We start from the raw sequence: 21878 nt of genomic DNA on the forward strand, positions 1-21878 counted from the left end.
ACAGTAACAGACACTGAGCACTTCCACTGATTACAGTAACACACACATGAGCTCTCCCACTGATTACAGTAACACACACTGAGCTCTCCCACTGATTACAGTAACACACACTGAGGTCTCCCGATTACAGTAACACACACTGACTCTCCCACTGATTACAGTAACACACACTGAGGTCTCCCGATTACAGTAACACACACTGAGCTCTCCCACTGATTACAGTAACACACACTGAGGTCTCCCGATTAGAGTAACACACACTGAGCTCTCCCACTGATTACAGTAACACACACTGAGCTCTCCCACTGATTACAGTAACACACACTGAGGTCTCCCGATTACAGTAACACACACTGACTCTCCCACTGATTACAGTAACACACACTGAGCTCTCCCGCTGATTACAGTAACACACACTGAGCTCTCCCGCTGATTACACTAACACACACTGAGCTCTCCCGCTGATTACAGTAACACACACTGAGCTCTCCCGCTGATTACAGTAACACACACTGAGCACTCCCACTGATTACAGTAACAGACACTGAGTTCTCCCACTGATTACTTTAACAGACACTGAGCTCTCCCGCTGATTACAGTAACAGACACTGAGCTCTCCCACTGATTACAGTAACATACACTGAGCTCTCCCGCTGATTACAGTAACACACACTGAGCTCTCCCGCTGATTACAGTAACACACACTGAGCTCTCCCACTGATTACAGTAACATACACTGAGCTCTCCCGATTACTGTAACAGACACTGAGCTCTGCCACTGATTACAGTAACACACACTGAGCTCTCCCACTGATTACAGTAACAGACACGGAACTCTCCCGCTGATTACAGTAACAGACACTGAGCTCTCCCACTGATTACAGTAACACACACTGAGTTCTCCCGATTACAGTAACACACACTGAGCTCTCCCGCTGATTACAGTAACACACACTGAGCTCTCCCGCTGATTACAGTAACACACACTGAGCTCTCCCACTGATTACAGTAACATACACACTGAGCTCTCCCGCTGATTACAGTAACAGACACTGAGCTCTTCCACTGATTACAGTAACACACACTGAGCTCTCCCACTGATTACACTAACACACACTGAGCTCTCCCGCTGATTACAGTAACACACACTGAGCTCTCCCGCTGATTACAGTAACAGACACTGAGCACTCCCACTGATTACAGTAACAGACACTGAGTTCTCCCACTGATTACTTTCACAGACACTGAGCTCTCCCGCTGATTACAGTAACAGACACTGAGCTCTCCCACTGATTACAGTAACATACACTGAGCTCTCCCGCTGATTACAGTAACACACACTGAGCTCTCCCGCTGATTACAGTAACACACACTGAGCTCTCCCACTGATTACAGTAACATACACTGAGCTCTCCCGATTACTGTAACAGACACTGAGCTCTGCCACTGATTACAGTAACACACACTGAGCTCTCCCACTGATTACAGTAACAGACACGGAGCTCTCCCGCTGATTACAGTAACAGACACTGAGCTCTCCCACTGATTATAGTAACACACACTGAGTTCTCCCGATTACAGTAACACACACTGAGCTCTCCCACTGATTACAGTAACAGACACTGAGTTCTCCCACTGATTACAGTAACATATACTGAGCTCTCCCACTGATTACAGTAACATATACTGAGCTCTCCCGCTGATTACAGTAACAGACACTGAGCTCTCCCGCTGATTACAGTAACACACACTGAGCTCTCCCGCTGATTACAGTAACACACACTGAGCTCTCCCGCTGATTACAGTAACACACACTGAGCTCTCCCACTGATTACAGCAACATACACACTGAGCTCTCCCGCTGATTACAGTAACAGACACTGAGCTCTTCCACTGATTACAGTAACACACACTGAGGTCTCCCGATTACAGTAACACACACTGAGCTCTCCCACTGATTACAGTAACACACACTGAGGTCTCCCGATTACAATAACATACACACTGAGCTCTCCCGCTGATTACAGTAACACACACTGAGCTCTCCCGCTGATTACAGTAACATACACACTGAGCTCTCCCGCTGATTACAGTAACAGACACTGAGCACTTCCACTGATTACAGTAACACACACATGAGCTCTCCCACTGATTACAGTAACACACACTGAGCTCTCCCACTGATTACAGTAACACACACTGAGGTCTCCCGATTACAGTAACACACACTGACTCTCCCACTGATTACAGTAACACACACTGAGGTCTCCCGATTACAGTAACACACACTGAGCTCTCCCACTGATTACAGTAACACACACTGAGGTCTCCCGATTAGAGTAACACACACTGAGCTCTCCCACTGATTACAGTAACACACACTGAGCTCTCCCACTGATTACAGTAACACACACTGAGGTCTCCCGATTACAGTAACACACACTGACTCTCCCACTGATTACAGTAACACACACTGAGCTCTCCCGCTGATTACAGTAACACACACTGAGCTCTCCCGCTGATTACACTAACACACACTGAGCTCTCCCGCTGATTACAGTAACACACACTGAGCTCTCCCGCTGATTACAGTAACACACACTGAGCACTCCCACTGATTACAGTAACAGACACTGAGTTCTCCCACTGATTACTTTAACAGACACTGAGCTCTCCCGCTGATTACAGTAACAGACACTGAGCTCTCCCACTGATTACAGTAACATACACTGAGCTCTCCCGCTGATTACAGTAACACACACTGAGCTCTCCCGCTGATTACAGTAACACACACTGAGCTCTCCCACTGATTACAGTAACATACACTGAGCTCTCCCGATTACTGTAACAGACACTGAGCTCTGCCACTGATTACAGTAACACACACTGAGCTCTCCCACTGATTACAGTAACAGACACGGAACTCTCCCGCTGATTACAGTAACAGACACTGAGCTCTCCCACTGATTACAGTAACACACACTGAGTTCTCCCGATTACAGTAACACACACTGAGCTCTCCCGCTGATTACAGTAACACACACTGAGCTCTCCCGCTGATTACAGTAACACACACTGAGCTCTCCCACTGATTACAGTAACATACACACTGAGCTCTCCCGCTGATTACAGTAACAGACACTGAGCTCTTCCACTGATTACAGTAACACACACTGAGCTCTCCCACTGATTACACTAACACACACTGAGCTCTCCCACTGATTACAGTAACACACACTGAGGTCTCCCGATTACAGTAACACACACTGAGCTCTCCCACTGATTACAGTAACACACACTGAGGTCTCCCGATTACAGTAACATACACACTGAGCTCTCCCGCTGATTACAGTAACACACACTGAGCTCTCCCACTGATTACAGTAACATACACACTGAGCTCTCCCGCTGATTATAGTAACAGACACTGAGCTCTCCCACTGATTACAGTAACACACACATGAGCTCTCCCACTGATTACAGTAACACACACTGAGCTCTCCCACTGATTACAGTAACACACACTGAGGTCTCCCGATTACAGTAACACACACTGAGGTCTCCCGTTTACAGTAACACACACTGAGGTCTCCCGATTAGAGTAACATACACACTGAGCTCTCCCGCTGATTACAGTAACACACACTGAGCTCTCCCACTGATTACAGTAACATACACACTGAGCTCTCCCGCTGATTACAGTAACACACACTGAGCTCTCCCACTGATTACAGTAACAGACACTGAGCTCTTCCACTGATTACAGTAACACACACATGAGCTCTCCCACTGATTACAGTAACACACACTGAGCTCTCCCACTGATTACAGTAACACACACTGAGCTCTCCCGCTGATTACAGTAACATACACTGAGCTCTCCCGCTGATGACAGTAACAGACACTGAGCTCTCCCACTGATTACAGTAACACACAGAGCTCTCCCACTGATTACAGTAACACACACTGAGCTCTCCCGATTACAGTAACACACACTGAGTTCTCCCACTGATTACAGTAACACACACTGAGCTCTCCCGCTGATTACAGTAACACACACTGAGCTCTCCCGCTGATTACAGTAACACACACTGAGCTCACCTGATTACAGTAACACACACTGAGCTCTCCCGCTGATTACAGTAACACACACTGAGCTCTCCCGATTACAGTAACACACTGAGCTCGCCCGATTACAGTAACACACACATGAGCTCTCCCACTGATTACAGTAACACACACTGAGCTCTCCCGCTGATTACAGTAACACACACTGAGCTCTCCCACTGATTACAGTAACACACACTGAGCTCTCCCACTGATTACAGTAACACACACTGAGCTCTCCCACTGATTACAGTAACACACACTGAGCTCTCCCGCTGATTACAGTAACACACAGTGAGCTCTCCCGATTACAGTAACACACACTGAGCTCTCCCACTGATTACAATAACAGACATTGAGTTCTCCCACTGATTACAGTAACATACACTGAGCTCTCCCACCGATTACAGTAACAGACACTGAGCTCTCCCGCTGATTGCAGTAACACACAGAGCTCTCCCACTGATTACAGTAACACAGAGCTCTCCCACTGATTACAGTAACACACACTGAGCTCTCCCGATTACAGTAACATACACTGAGCTCTCCCGCTGATTACAGTAACACACAGAGCTCTCCCACTGATTACAGTAACACACACTGAGCTCTCCCGATTACAGTAACACACACTGAGCTCTCCCACTGATTACAGTAACACACACTGAGCTCTCCCGCTGATTACAGTAACACACACTGAGCTCTCCCACCGATTACAGTAACATACACAGAGCTCTCCCGCCGATTACAGTAACACACACTGAGCTCTCCCGCTGATTACAGTAACACACACTGAGCTCTCCCACTGATTACAGTAACACACACTGAGCTCTCCCACTGATTACAGTAACAGACACTGAGCTCTCCCGCTGATTACAGTAACAGACACTGAGCTCTCCCACTGATTACAGTAACACACACTGAGCTCTCCCACTGATTACAGTAACACACACTGAGCTCTCCCGCTGATTATAGTAACAGACACTGAGCTCTCCCGCTGATTACAGTAACACACACTGAGCTCTCCCGCTGATTACAGTAACATACACTGAGCTCTCCCGCTGATGACAGTAACAGACACTGAGCTCTCCCACTGATTACAGTAACACACAGAGCTCTCCCACTGATTACAGTAACACACACTGAGCTCTCCCACTGATTACTTTAACAGACACTGAGCTCTCCAACTGATTACTTTAACAGACACTGAGCTCTCCCGCTGATTACAGTAACACACAGAGCTCTCCCACTGATTACAGTAACACATACTGAGCTCTCCCACTGATTACAGTAACACTGAGCTCTCCCACTGATTACAGTAACAGACACTGAGCTCTCCCACTGATTACAGTAACACATACTGAGCTCTCCCACTGATTACAATAACAGACACTGATCTCTCCCGATTACAGTAACACACACTGAGCTCTCCCGCTGATTACAGGAACACACACTGAGCTCTCCCACTGATTACAGTAAGAGACACTGAGCTCTCCCGCTGATTACAGTAACAGACACTGAGCTCTCCCGCTGATTACAGTAACAGACACTGAGGTCTCCCGATTACAGTAACACACACTGAGCTCTCCCGCTGATTACAGTAACACACACTGAGCTCTCCCGCTGATTACAGTAACAGACACTGAGCACTCCCACTGATTACAGTAACAGACACTGAGTTCTCCCACTGATTACTTTAACAGACACTGAGCTCTCCCGCTGATTACAGTAACAGACACTGAGCTCTCCCACTGATTACAGTAACATACACTGAGCTCTCCCGCTGATTACAGTAACACACACTGAGCTCTCCCGCTGATTACAGTAACACACACTGAGCTCTCCCACTGATTACAGTAACATACACTGAGCTCTCCCGATTACTGTAACAGACACTGAGCTCTGCCACTGATTACAGTAACACACACTGAGCTCTCCCACTGATTACAGTAACACACACGGAGCTCTCCCGCTGATTACAGTAACAGACACTGAGCTCTCCCACTGATTACAGTAACACACACTGAGTTCTCCCGATTACAGTAACACACACTGAGCTCTCCCACTGATTACAGTAACACACACTGAGCTCTCCCGCTGATTACACTAACACACACTGAGCTCTCCCGCTGATTACAGTAACACACACTGAGCTCTCCCGCTGATTACAGTAACACACACTGAGGTCTCCCGATTACAGTAACACACACTGACTCTCCCACTGATTACAGTAACACACACTGAGCTCTCCCGCTGATTACAGTAACACACACTGAGCTCTCCCGCTGATTACACTAACACACACTGAGCTCTCCCGCTGATTACAGTAACAGACACTGAGCACTCCCACTGATTACAGTAACAGACACTGAGTTCTCCCACTGATTACTTTAACAGACACTGAGCTCTCCCGCTGATTACAGTAACAGACACTGAGCTCTCCCACTGATTACAGTAACATACACTGAGCTCTCCCGCTGATTACAGTAACACACACTGAGCTCTCCCGCTGATTACAGTAACACACACTGAGCTCTCCCACTGATTACAGTAACATACACTGAGCTCTCCCGATTACTGTAACAGACACTGAGCTCTGCCACTGATTACAGTAACACACACTGAGCTCTCCCACTGATTACAGTAACAGACACGGAGCTCTCCCGCTGATTACAGTAACAGACACTGAGCTCTCCCACTGATTACAGTAACACACACTGAGTTCTCCCGATTACAGTAACACACACTGAGCTCTCCCGCTGATTACAGTAACACACACTGAGCTCTCCCACTGATTACAGTAACAGACACGGAGCTCTCCCGCTGATTACAGTAACAGACACTGAGCTCTCCCACTGATTACAGTAACACACACTGAGTTCTCCCGATTACAGTAACACACACTGAGCTCTCCCACTGATTACAGTAACAGACACTGAGTTCTCCCACTGATTACAGTAACATATACTGAGCTCTCCCGCTGATTACAGTAACACACACTGAGCTCTCCCGCTGATTACAGTAACACACACTGAGCTCTCCCGCTGATTACAGTAACACACACTGAGCTCTCCCACTGATTACAGTAACATACACACTGAGCTCTCCCGCTGATTACAGTAACAGACACTGAGCTCTTCCACTGATTACAGTAACACACACTGAGGTCTCCCGATTACAGTAACACACACTGAGCTCCCCCACTGATTACAGTAACACACACTGAGGTCTCCCGCTGATGACAGTAACAGACACTGAGCTCTCCCACTGATTACAGTAACACACACAGCTCTCCCACTGATTACAGTAACACACACTGAGCTCTCCCGATTACAGGAGCACACACTGAGCTCTCCCGATTACAGTAACACACACATGAGCTCTCCCACTGATTACAGTAACACACACTGAGCTCTCCCGCTGATTACAGTAACACACACTGAGCTCTCCCGATTACAGTAACACACACTGAGCTCTCCCACTGATTACAGTAACACACACTGAGCTCTCCCGATTACAGTAACACACACTGAGCTCTCCCACTGATTACAGTAACACACACTGAGCTCTCCCACTGATTACAGTAACAGACACTGAGCTCTCCCACTGATTACAGTAACAGACACTGAGCTCTCCCACTGATTACAGTAACACACACTGAGCTCTCCCACTGATTATAGTAACACACACTGAGCTCTCCCACTGATTACTTTAACAGACACTGAGCTCTCCAACTGATTACTTTAACAGACACTGAGCTCTCCCGCTGATTACAGTAACACACAGAGCTCTCCCACTGATTACAGTAACACATACTGAGCTCTCCCACTGATTACAGTAACACTGAGCTCTCCCACTGATTACAGTAACAGACACTGAGCTCTCCCACTGATTACAGTAACACACACTGAGCTCTCCCACTGATTACAATAACAGACATTGAGTTCTCCCACTGATTACAGTAACATACACTGAGCTCTCCCACCGATTACAGTAACAGACACTGAGCTCTCCCGCTGATTGCAGTAACACACAGAGCTCTCCCACTGATTACAGTAACACAGAGCTCTCCCACTGATTACAGTAACACACACTGAGCTCTCCCGATTACAGTAACATACACTGAGCTCTCCCGCTGATTACAGTAACACACAGAGCTCTCCCACTGATTACAGTAACACACACTGAGCTCTCCCGATTACAGTAACACACACTGAGCTCTCCCACTGATTACAGTAACACACACTGAGCTCTCCCGCTGATTACAGTAACACACTCTGAGCTCTCCCACCGATTACAGTAACATACACAGAGCTCTCCCGCTGATTACAGTAACACACACTGAGCTCTCCCGCTGATTACAGTAACACACACTGAGCTCTCCCACTGATTACAGTAACACACACTGAGCTCTCCCACTGAATACAGTAACACACACTGAGCTCTCCCACTGATTACAGTAACACACACTGAGCTCTCCCACTGATTACAGTAACACACACTGAGCTCTCCCACTGATTACAGTAACATACACTGAGGTCTCCCGATTACAGTAACACACACTGAGCTCTCCCGCTGATTACAGTAACAGACACTGAGCTCTCCCGCTGATTACAGTAACAGACACTGAGCTCTCCCACTGATTACAGTAACACACACTGAGCTCTCCCACTGATTACAGTAACACACACTGAGCTCTCCCGCTGATTATAGTAACAGACACTGAGCTCTCCCGCTGATTACAGTAACACACACTGAGCTCTCCCGCTGATTACAGTAACATACACTGAGCTCTCCCGCTGATGACAGTAACAGACACTGAGCTCTCCCACTGATTACAGTAACACACAGAGCTCTCCCACTGATTACAGTAACACACACTGAGCTCTCCCGATTACAGTAACACACACTGAGTTCTCCCACTGATTACAGTAACACACACTGAGCTCTCCCGCTGATTACAGTAACACACACTGAGCTCACCCGATTACAGTAACACACACTGAGCTCTCCCACTGATTACAGTAACACACACTGAGCTCTCCCGATTACAGGAGCACACACTGAGCTCTCCCGATTACAGTAACACACACATGAGCTCTCCCACTGATTACAGTAACACACACTGAGCTCTCCCGCTGATTACAGTAACACACACTGAGCTCTCCCGATTACAGTAACACACACTGAGCTCTCCCACTGATTACAGTAACACACACTGAGCTCTCCCGATTACAGTAACACACACTGAGCTCTCCCACTGATTACAGTAACACACACTGAGCTCTCCCACTGATTACAGTAACAGACACTGAGCTCTCCCACTGATTACAGTAACAGACACTGAGCTCTCCCACTGATTACAGTAACACACACTGAGCTCTCCCACTGATTATAGTAACACACACTGAGCTCTCCCACTGATTACTTTAACAGACACTGAGCTCTCCAACTGATTACTTTAACAGACACTGAGCTCTCCCGCTGATTACAGTAACACACAGAGCTCTCCCACTGATTACAGTAACACATACTGAGCTCTCCCACTGATTACAGTAACACTGAGCTCTCCCACTGATTACAGTAACAGACACTGAGCTCTCCCACTGATTACAGTAACACATACTGAGCTCTCCCACTGATTACAATAACAGACACTGAGCTCTCCCGATTACAGTAACACACACTGAGCTCTCCCGCTGATTACAGGAACACACACTGAGCTCTCCCACTGATTACAGTAAGAGACACTGAGCTCTCCCACTGATTACAGTAACAGACACTGAGCTCTCCCGCTGATTACAGTAACAGACACTGAGGTCTCCCGATTACAGTAACACACACTGAGCTCTCCCACTGATTACAGTAACACACACTGAGCTCTCCCGCTGATTACAGTAACACACACTGAGCTCTCCCGCTGATTACAGTAACAGACACTGAGCACTCCCACTGATTACAGTAACAGACACTGAGTTCTCCCACTGATTACTTTAACAGACACTGAGCTCTCCCGCTGATTACAGTAACAGACACAGAGCTCTCCCACTGATTACAGTAACATACACTGAGCTCTCCCGCTGATTACAGTAACACACACTGAGCTCTCCCGCTGATTACAGTAACACACACTGAGCTCTCCCACTGATTACAGTAACATACACTGAGCTCTCCCGATTACTGTAACAGACACTGAGCTCTGCCACTGATTACAGTAACACACACTGAGCTCTCCCACTGATTACAGTAACAGACACGGAGCTCTCCCGCTGATTACAGTAACAGACACTGAGCTCTCCCACTGATTACAGTAACACACACTGAGTTCTCCCGATTACAGTAACACACACTGAGCTCTCCCGCTGATTACAGTAACAGACACTGAGTTCTCCCACTGATTACAGTAACATATACTGAGCTCTCCCGCTGATTACAGTAACAGACACTGAGCTCTCCCGCTGATTACAGTAACACACACTGAGCTCTCCCGCTGATTACAGTAACACACACTGAGCTCTCCCGCTGATTACAGTAACACACACTGAGCTCTCCCACTGATTACAGTAACATACACACTGAGCTCTCCCGCTGATTACAGTAACAGACACTGAGCTCTTCCACTGATTACAGTAACACACACTGAGGTCTCCCGATTACAGTAACACACACTGAGCTCTCCCACTGATTACAGTAACACACACTGAGGTCTCCCGATTACAATAACATACACACTGAGCTCTCCCGCTGATTACAGTAACACACACTGAGCTCTCCCGCTGATTACAGTAACATACACACTGAGCTCTCCCGCTGATTATAGTAACAGACACTGAGCTCTCCCACTGATTACAGTAACACACACTGAGCTCTCCCACTGATTACAGTAACAGACACTGAGCACTTCCACTGATTACAGTAACACACACATGAGCTCTCCCACTGATTACAGTAACACACACTGAGCTCTCCCACTGATTACAGTAACACACACTGAGGTCTCCCGATTACAGTAACACACACTGACTCTCCCACTGATTACAGTAACACACACTGAGGTCTCCCGATTACAGTAACACACACTGAGCTCTCCCACTGATTACAGTAACACACACTGAGGTCTCCCGATTAGAGTAACACACACTGAGCTCTCCCACTGATTACAGTAACACACACTGAGCTCTCCCACTGATTACAGTAACACACACTGAGGTCTCCCGATTACAGTAACACACACTGACTCTCCCACTGATTACAGTAACACACACTGAGCTCTCCCGCTGATTACAGTAACACACACTGAGCTCTCCCGCTGATTACACTAACACACACTGAGCTCTCCCGCTGATTACAGTAACACACACTGAGCTCTCCCGCTGATTACAGTAACAGACACTGAGCACTCCCACTGATTACAGTAACAGACACTGAGTTCTCCCACTGATTACTTTAACAGACACTGAGCTCTCCCGCTGATTACAGTAACAGACACTGAGCTCTCCCACTGATTACAGTAACAGACACTGAGCTCTCCCACTGATTACAGTAACACACACTGAGCTCTCCCACTGATTACAGTAACATACACTGAGCTCTCCCGATTACTGTAACAGACACTGAGCTCTGCCACTGATTACAGTAACACACACTGAGCTCTCCCACTGATTACAGTAACAGACACGGAGCTCTCCCGCTGATTACAGTAACAGACACTGAGCTCTCCCACTGATTACAGTAACACACACTGAGTTCTCCCGATTACAGTAACACACACTGAGCTCTCCCGCTGATTACAGTAACACACACTGAGCTCTCCCGCTGATTACAGTAACACACACTGAGCTCTCCCACTGATTACAGTAACATACACACTGAGCTCTCCCGCTGATTACAGTAACAGACACTGAGCTCTTCCACTGATTACAGTAACACACACTGAGCTCTCCCACTGATTACACTAACACACACTGAGCTCTCCCACTGATTACAGTAACACACACTGAGGTCTCCCGATTACAGTAACACACACTGAGCTCTCCCGATTACAGTAACACACTGAGCTCGCCCGATTACAGTAACACACACATGAGCTCTCCCACTGATTACAGTAACACACACTGAGCTCTCCCGCTGATTACAGTAACACACACTGAGCTCTCCCACTGATTACAGTAACACACACTGAGCTCTCCCGATTACAATAACACACACTGAGCTCTCCAACTGATTACAGTAACACACACTGAGCTCTCCCGCTGATTACAGTAACACACAGTGAGCTCTCCCGATTACAGTAACACACACTGAGCTCTCCCACTGATTACAATAACAGACATTGAGTTCTCCCACTGATTACAGTAACATACACTGAGCTCTCCCACCGATTACAGTAACAGACACTGAGCTCTCCCGCTGATTGCAGTAACACACAGAGCTCTCCCACTGATTACAGTAACACAGAGCTCTCCCACTGATTACAGTAACACACACTGAGCTCTCCCGATTACAGTAACATACACTGAGCTCTCCCGCTGATTACAGTAACACACAGAGCTCTCCCACTGATTACAGTAACACACACTGAGCTCTCCCGCTGATTACAGTAACACACTCTGAGCTCTCCCACCGATTACAGTAACATACACAGAGCTCTCCCGCTGATTACAGTAACACACACTGAGCTCTCCCGCTGATTACAGTAACACACACTGAGCTCTCCCACTGATTACAGTAACACACACTGAGCTCTCCCACTGATTACAGTAACACACACTGAGCTCTCCCACTGATTACAGTAACACACACTGAGCTCTCCCACTGATTACAGTAACACACACTGAGCTCTCCCACTGATTACAGTAACATACACTGAGGTCTCCCGATTACAGTAACACACACTGAGCTCTCCCGCTGATTACAGTAACAGACACTGAGCTCTCCCGCTGATTACAGTAACAGACACTGAGCTCTCCCACTGATTACAGTAACACACACTGAGCTCTCCCACTGATTACAGTAACACACACTGAGCTCTCCCGCTGATTATAGTAACAGACACTGAGCTCTCCCGCTGATTACAGTAACACACACTGAGCTCTCCCGCTGATTACAGTAACATACACTGAGCTCTCCCGCTGATGACAGTAACAGACACTGAGCTCTCCCACTGATTACAGTAACACACAGAGCTCTCCCACTGATTACAGTAACACACACTGAGCTCTCCCGATTACAGTAACACACACTGAGTTCTCCCACTGATTACAGTAACACACACTGAGCTCTCCCGCTGATTACAGTAACACACACTGAGCTCACCCGATTACAGTAACACACACTGAGCTCTCCCACTGATTACAGTAACACACACTGAGCTCTCCCGATTACAGGAGCACACACTGAGCTCTCCCGATTACAGTAACACACACATGAGCTCTCCCACTGATTACAGTAACACACACTGAGCTCTCCCGCTGATTACAGTAACACACACTGAGCTCTCCCGATTACAGTAACACACACTGAGCTCTCCCACTGATTACAGTAACACACACTGAGCTCTCCCGATTACAGTAACACACACTGAGCTCTCCCACTGATTACAGTAACACACACTGAGCTCTCCCACTGATTACAGTAACAGACACTGAGCTCTCCCACTGATTACAGTAACAGACACTGAGCTCTCCCACTGATTACAGTAACACACACTGAGCTCTCCCACTGATTATAGTAACACACACTGAGCTCTCCCACTGATTACTTTAACAGACACTGAGCTCTCCAACTGATTACTTTAACAGACACTGAGCTCTCCCGCTGATTACAGTAACACACAGAGCTCTCCCACTGATTACAGTAACACATACTGAGCTCTCCCACTGATTACAGTAACACTGAGCTCTCCCACTGATTACAGTAACAGACACTGAGCTCTCCCACTGATTACAGTAACACACACTGAGCTCTCCCACTGATTACAATAACAGACATTGAGTTCTCCCACTGATTACAGTAACATACACTGAGCTCTCCCACCGATTACAGTAACAGACACTGAGCTCTCCCGCTGATTGCAGTAACACACAGAGCTCTCCCACTGATTACAGTAACACAGAGCTCTCCCACTGATTACAGTAACACACACTGAGCTCTCCCGATTACAGTAACATACACTGAGCTCTCCCGCTGATTACAGTAACACACAGAGCTCTCCCACTGATTACAGTAACACACACTGAGCTCTCCCGATTACAGTAACACACACTGAGCTCTCCCACTGATTACAGTAACACACACTGAGCTCTCCCGCTGATTACAGTAACACACTCTGAGCTCTCCCACCGATTACAGTAACATACACAGAGCTCTCCCGCTGATTACAGTAACACACACTGAGCTCTCCCGCTGATTACAGTAACACACACTGAGCTCTCCCACTGATTACAGTAACACACACTGAGCTCTCCCACTGAATACAGTAACACACACTGAGCTCTCCCACTGATTACAGTAACACACACTGAGCTCTCCCACTGATTACAGTAACACACACTGAGCTCTCCCACTGATTACAGTAACATACACTGAGGTCTCCCGATTACAGTAACACACACTGAGCTCTCCCGCTGATTACAGTAACAGACACTGAGCTCTCCCGCTGATTACAGTAACAGACACTGAGCTCTCCCACTGATTACAGTAACACACACTGAGCTCTCCCACTGATTACAGTAACACACACTGAGCTCTCCCGCTGATTATAGTAACAGACACTGAGCTCTCCCGCTGATTACAGTAACACACACTGAGCTCTCCCGCTGATTACAGTAACATACACTGAGCTCTCCCGCTGATGACAGTAACAGACACTGAGCTCTCCCACTGATTACAGTAACACACAGAGCTCTCCCACTGATTACAGTAACACACACTGAGCTCTCCCGATTACAGTAACACACACTGAGTTCTCCCACTGATTACAGTAACACACACTGAGCTCTCCCGCTGATTACAGTAACACACACTGAGCTCACCCGATTACAGTAACACACACTGAGCTCTCCCACTGATTACAGTAACACACACTGAGCTCTCCCGATTACAGGAGCACACACTGAGCTCTCCCGATTACAGTAACACACACATGAGCTCTCCCACTGATTACAGTAACACACACTGAGCTCTCCCGCTGATTACAGTAACACACACTGAGCTCTCCCGATTACAGTAACACACACTGAGCTCTCCCACTGATTACAGTAACACACACTGAGCTCTCCCACTGATTACAGTAACACACACTGAGCTCTCCCACTGATTACAGTAACAGACACTGAGCTCTCCCACTGATTACAGTAACAGACACTGAGCTCTCCCACTGATTACAGTAACACACACTGAGCTCTCCCACTGATTATAGTAACACACACTGAGCTCTCCCACTGATTACTTTAACAGACACTGAGCTCTCCAACTGATTACTTTAACAGACACTGAGCTCTCCCGCTGATTACAGTAACACACAGAGCTCTCCCACTGATTACAGTAACACATACTGAGCTCTCCCACTGATTACAGTAACACTGAGCTCTCCCACTGATTACAGTAACAGACACTGAGCTCTCCCACTGATTACAGTAACACATACTGAGCTCTCCCACTGATTACAACAACAGACACTGAGCTCTCCCGATTACAGTAACACACACTGAGCTCTCCCGCTGATTACAGTAACAGACACTGAGCACTCCCACTGATTACAGTAACAGACACTGAGTTCTCCCACTGATTACTTTAACAGACACTGAGCTCTCCCGCTGATTACAGTAACAGACACTGAGCTCTCCCACTGATTACAGTAACAGACACTGAGCTCTCCCACTGATTACAGTAACACATACTGAGCTCTCCCACTGATTACAATAACAGACACTGAGCTCTCCCGATTACAGTAACACACACTGAGCTCTCCCGCTGATTACAGGAACACACACTGAGCTCTCCCACTGATTACAGTAAGAGACACTGAGCTCTCCCACTGATTACAGTAACAGACACTGAGCTCTCCCGCTGATTACAGTAACAGACACTGAGGTCTCCCGATTACAGTAACACACACTGAGCTCTCCCACTGATTACAGTAACACACACTGAGCTCTCCCGCTGATTACAGTAACACACACTGAGCTCTCCCGCTGATTACAGTAACAGACACTGAGCACTCCCACTGATTACAGTAACAGACACTGAGTTCTCCCACTGATTACTTTAACAGACACTGAGCTCTCCCGCTGATTACAGTAACAGACACTGAGCTCTCCCACTGATTACAGTAACATACACTGAGCTCTCCCGCTGATTACAGTAACACACACTGAGCTCTCCCGCTGATTACAGTAACACACACTGAGCTCTCCCACTGATTACAGTAACATACACTGAGCTCTCCCGATTACTGTAACAGACACTGAGCTCTGCCACTGATTACAGTAACACACACTGAGCTCTCCCACTGATTACAGTAACACACACGGAGCTCTCCCGCTGATTACAGTAACAGACACTGAGCTCTCCCACTGATTACAGTAACACACACTGAGTTCTCCCGATTACAGTAACACACACTGAGCTCTCCCACTGATTACAGTAACACACACTGACTCTCCCACTGATTACAGTAACACACACTGAGCTCTCCCGCTGATTACAGTAACACACACTGAGCTCTCCCGCTGATTACACTAACACACACTGAGCTCTCCCGCTGATTACACTAACACACACTGAGCTCTCCCGCTGATTACAGTAACACACACTGAGCTCTCCCGCTGATTACAGTAACAGACACTGAGCACTCCCACTGATTACAGTAACAGACACTGAGTTCTCCCACTGATTACTTTAACAGACACTGAGCTCTCCCGCTGATTACAGTAACAGACACTGAGCTCTCCCACTGATTACAGTAACATACACTGAGCTCTCCCGCTGATTACAGTAACACACACTGAGCTCTCCCGCTGATTACAGTAACACACACTGAGCTCTCCCACTGATTACAGTAACATACACTGAGCTCTCCCGATTACTGTAACAGACACTGAGCTCTGCCACTGATTACAGTAACACACACTGAGCTCTCCCACTGATTACAGTAACAGACACGGAGCTCTCCCGCTGATTACAGTAACAGACACTGAGCTCTCCCACTGATTACAGTAACACACACTGAGTTCTCCCGATTACAGTAACACACACTGAGCTCTCCCGCTGATTACAGTAACACACACTGAGCTCTCCCGCTGATTACAGTAACAGACACGGAGCTCTCCCGCTGATTACAGTAACAGACACGGAGCTCTCCCACTGATTACAGTAACACACACTGAGTTCTCCCGATTACAGTAACACACACTGAGCTCTCCCACTGATTACAGTAACAGACACTGAGTTCTCCCACTGATTACAGTAACATATACTGAGCTCTCCCGCTGATTACAGTAACAGACACTGAGCTCTCCCGCTGATTACAGTAACACACACTGAGCTCTCCCGCTGATTACAGTAACACACACTGAGCTCTCCCGCTGATTACAGTAACATACACACTGAGCTCTCCCGCTGATTACAGTAACAGACACTGAGCTCTTCCACTGATTACAGTAACACACACTGAGGTCTCCCGATTACAGTAACACACACTGAGCTCTCCCACTGATTACAGTAACACACACTGAGGTCTCCCGATTACAATAACATACACACTGAGCTCTCCCGCTGATTACAGTAACACACACTGAGCTCTCCCGCTGATTACAGTAACATACACACTGAGCTCTCCCGCTGATTATAGTAACAGACACTGAGCTCTCCCACTGATTACAGTAACACACACTGAGCTCTCCCACTGATTACAGTAACAGACACTGAGCACTTCCACTGATTACAGTAACACACACATGAGCTCTCCCACTGATTACAGTAACACACACTGAGCTCTCCCACTGATTACAGTAACACACACTGAGGTCTCCCGATTACAGTAACACACACTGACTCTCCCACTGATTACAGTAACACACACTGAGGTCTCCCGATTACAGTAACACACACTGAGCTCTCCCACTGATTACAGTAACACACACTGAGGTCTCCCGATTAGAGTAACACACACTGAGCTCTCCCACTGATTACAGTAACACACACTGAGCTCTCCCACTGATTACAGTAACACACACTGAGGTCTCCCGATTACAGTAACACACACTGACTCTCCCACTGATTACAGTAACACACACTGAGCTCTCCCGCTGATTACAGTAACACACACTGAGCTCTCCCGCTGATTACACTAACACACACTGAGCTCTCCCGCTGATTACAGTAACACACACTGAGCTCTCCCGCTGATTACAGTAACACACACTGAGCTCTCCCGCTGATTACAGTAACACACACTGAGTTCTCCCACTGATTACTTTAACAGACACTGAGCTCTCCCACTGATTACAGTAACACACACTGAGCTCTCCCACTGATTACAGTAACACACACTGAGCACTCCCACTGATTACAGTAACAGACACTGAGCTCTCCCGCTGATTACAGTAACAGACACTGAGCTCTCCCACTGATTACAGTAACATACACTGAGCTCTCCCGCTGATTACAGTAACACACACTGAGCTCTCCCGCTGATTATAGTAACACACACTGAGCTCTCCCACTGATTACAGTAACATACACTGAGCTCTCCCGATTACTGTAACAGACACTGAGCTCTGCCACTGATTACAGTAACACACACTGAGCTCTCCCACTGATTACAGTAACAGACACGGAGCTCTCCCGCTGATTACAGTAACAGACACTGAGCTCTCCCACTGATTACAGTAACACACACTGAGTTCTCCCGATTACAGTAACACACACTGAGCTCTCCCGCTGATTACAGTAACACACACTGAGCTCTCCCACTGATTACAGTAACAGACACGGAGCTCTCCCGCTGATTACAGTAACAGACACTGAGCTCTCCCACTGATTACAGTAACACACACTGAGTTCTCCCGATTACAGTAACACACACTGAGCTCTCCCACTGATTACAGTAACAGACACTGAGTTCTCCCACTGATTACAGTAACATATACTGAGCTCTCCCGCTGATTACAGTAACAGACACTGAGCTCTCCCGCTGATTACAGTAACACACACTGAGCTCTCCCGCTGATTACAGTAACACACACTGAGCTCTCCCGCTGATTACAGTAACACACACTGAGCTCTCCCACTGATTACAGTAACATACACACTGAGCTCTCCCGCTGATTACAGTAACAGACACTGAGCTCTTCCACTGATTACAGTAACACACACTGAGGTCTCCCGATTACAGTAACACACACTGAGCTCTCCCACTGATTACAGTAACACACACTGAGGTCTCCCGATTACAATAACATACACACTGAGCTCTCCCGCTGATTACAGTAACACACACTGAGCTCTCCCGCTGATTACAGTAACATACACACTGAGCTCTCCCGCTGATTATAGTAACAGACACTGAGCTCTCCCACTGATTACAGTAACACACACTGAGCTCTCCCACTGATTACAGTAACAGACACTGAGCACTTCCACTGATTACAGTAACACACACATGAGCTCTCCCACTGATTACAGTAACACACACTGAGCTCTCCCACTGATTACAGTAACACACACTGAGGTCTCCCGATTACAGTAACACACACTGACTCTCCCACTGATTACAGTAACACACACTGAGGTCTCCCGATTAGAGTAACACACACTGAGCTCTCCCACTGATTACAGTAACACACACTGAGCTCTCCCACTGATTACAGTAACACACACTGAGGTCTCCCGATTACAGTAACACACACTGACTCTCCCACTGATTACAGTAACACACACTGAGCTCTCCCGCTGATTACAGTAACACACACTGAGCTCTCCCGCTGATTACACTAACACACACTGAGCTCTCCCGCTGATTACAGTAACACACACTGAGCTCTCCCGCTGATTACAGTAACACACACTGAGCTCTCCCGCTGATTACAGTAACAGACACTGAGCACTCCCACTGATTACAGTAACAGACACTGAGTTCTCCCACTGATTACTTTAACAGACACTGAGCTCTCCCGCTGATTACAGTAACAGACACTGAGCTCTCCCACTGATTACAGTAACATACACTGAGCTCTCCCGCTGATTACAGTAACACACACTGAGCTCTCCCGCTGATTACAGTAACACACACTGAGCTCTCCCACTGATTACAGTAACATACACTGAGCTCTCCCGATTACTGTAACAGACACTGAGCTCTGCCACTGATTACAGTAACACACACTGAGCTCTCCCACTGATTACAGTAACAGACACGGAGCTCTCCCGCTGATTACAGTAACAGACACTGAGCTCTCCCACTGATTACAGTAACACACACTGAGTTCTCCCGATTACAGTAACACACAGAGCTCTCCCGCTGATTACAGTAACACACACTGAGCTCTCCCGCTGATTACAGTAACACACACTGAGCTCTCCCACTGATTACAGTAACATACACACTGAGCTCTCCCGCTGATTACAGTAACAGACACTGAGCTCTTCCACTGATTACAGTAACACACACTGAGCTCTCCCACTGATTACACTAACACACACTGAGCTCTCCCACTGATTACAGTAACACACACTGAGGTCTCCCGATTACAGTAACACTCACTGAGCTCTCCCACTGATTACAGTAACACACACTGAGGTCTCCCGATTACAGTAACATACACACTGAGCTCTCTCGCTGATTACAGTAACACACACTGAGCTCTCCCACTGATTACAGTAACATACACACTGAGCTCTCCCGCTGATTATAGTAACAGACACTGAGCTCTCCCACTGATTACAGTAACACACACATGAGCTCTCCCACTGATTACAGTAACACACACTGAGCTCTCCCACTGATTACAGTAACACACACTGAGGTCTCCCGATTACAGTAACACACACTGAGGTCTCCCGATTACAGTAACACACACTGAGGTCTCCCGATTACAGTAACACACACTGAGGTCTCCCGATTAGAGTAACATACACACTGAGCTCTCCCGCTGATTACAGTAACACACACTGAGCTCTCCCACTGATTACAGTAACATACACTGAGCTCTCCCGCTGATTACAGTAACACACACTGAGCTCTCCCGCTGATTATAGTAACACACACTGAGCTCTCCCACTGATTACAGTAACATACACTGAGCTCTCCCGATTACTGTAACAGACACTGAGCTCTGCCACTGATTACAGTAACACACACTGAGCTCTCCCACTGATTACAGTAACAGACACGGAGCTCTCCCGCTGATTACAGTAACAGACACTGAGCTCTCCCACTGATTACAGTAACACACACTGAGTTCTCCCGATTACAGTAACACACACTGAGCTCTCCCGCTGATTACAGTAACACACACTGAGCTCTCCCACTGATTACAGTAACAGACACGGAGCTCTCCCGCTGATTACAGTAACAGACACTGAGCTCTCCCACTGATTACAGTAACACACACTGAGTTCTCCCGATTACAGTAACACACACTGAGCTCTCCCACTGATTACAGTAACAGACACTGAGTTCTCCCACTGATTACAGTAACATATACTGAGCTCTCCCGCTGATTACAGTAACAGACACTGAGCTCTCCCGCTGATTACAGTAACACACACTG

General features: G+C 47.3%; 1 protein-coding gene across 1 annotated transcript in view; it reads right to left on the bottom strand.

The window, feature by feature from the left end:
• Nucleotides 1–21878, bottom strand: part of mapk15 (mitogen-activated protein kinase 15) — a gene marked incomplete at its 5' end in the record, with an annotated part of 263793 nt that overhangs the window by 125654 nt on the left and 116261 nt on the right.

This window comes from Heterodontus francisci, unplaced genomic scaffold (assembly GCF_036365525.1).
Source record: "Heterodontus francisci isolate sHetFra1 unplaced genomic scaffold, sHetFra1.hap1 HAP1_SCAFFOLD_596, whole genome shotgun sequence".
NCBI classification, from domain to species: domain Eukaryota; kingdom Metazoa; phylum Chordata; class Chondrichthyes; order Heterodontiformes; family Heterodontidae; genus Heterodontus; species Heterodontus francisci.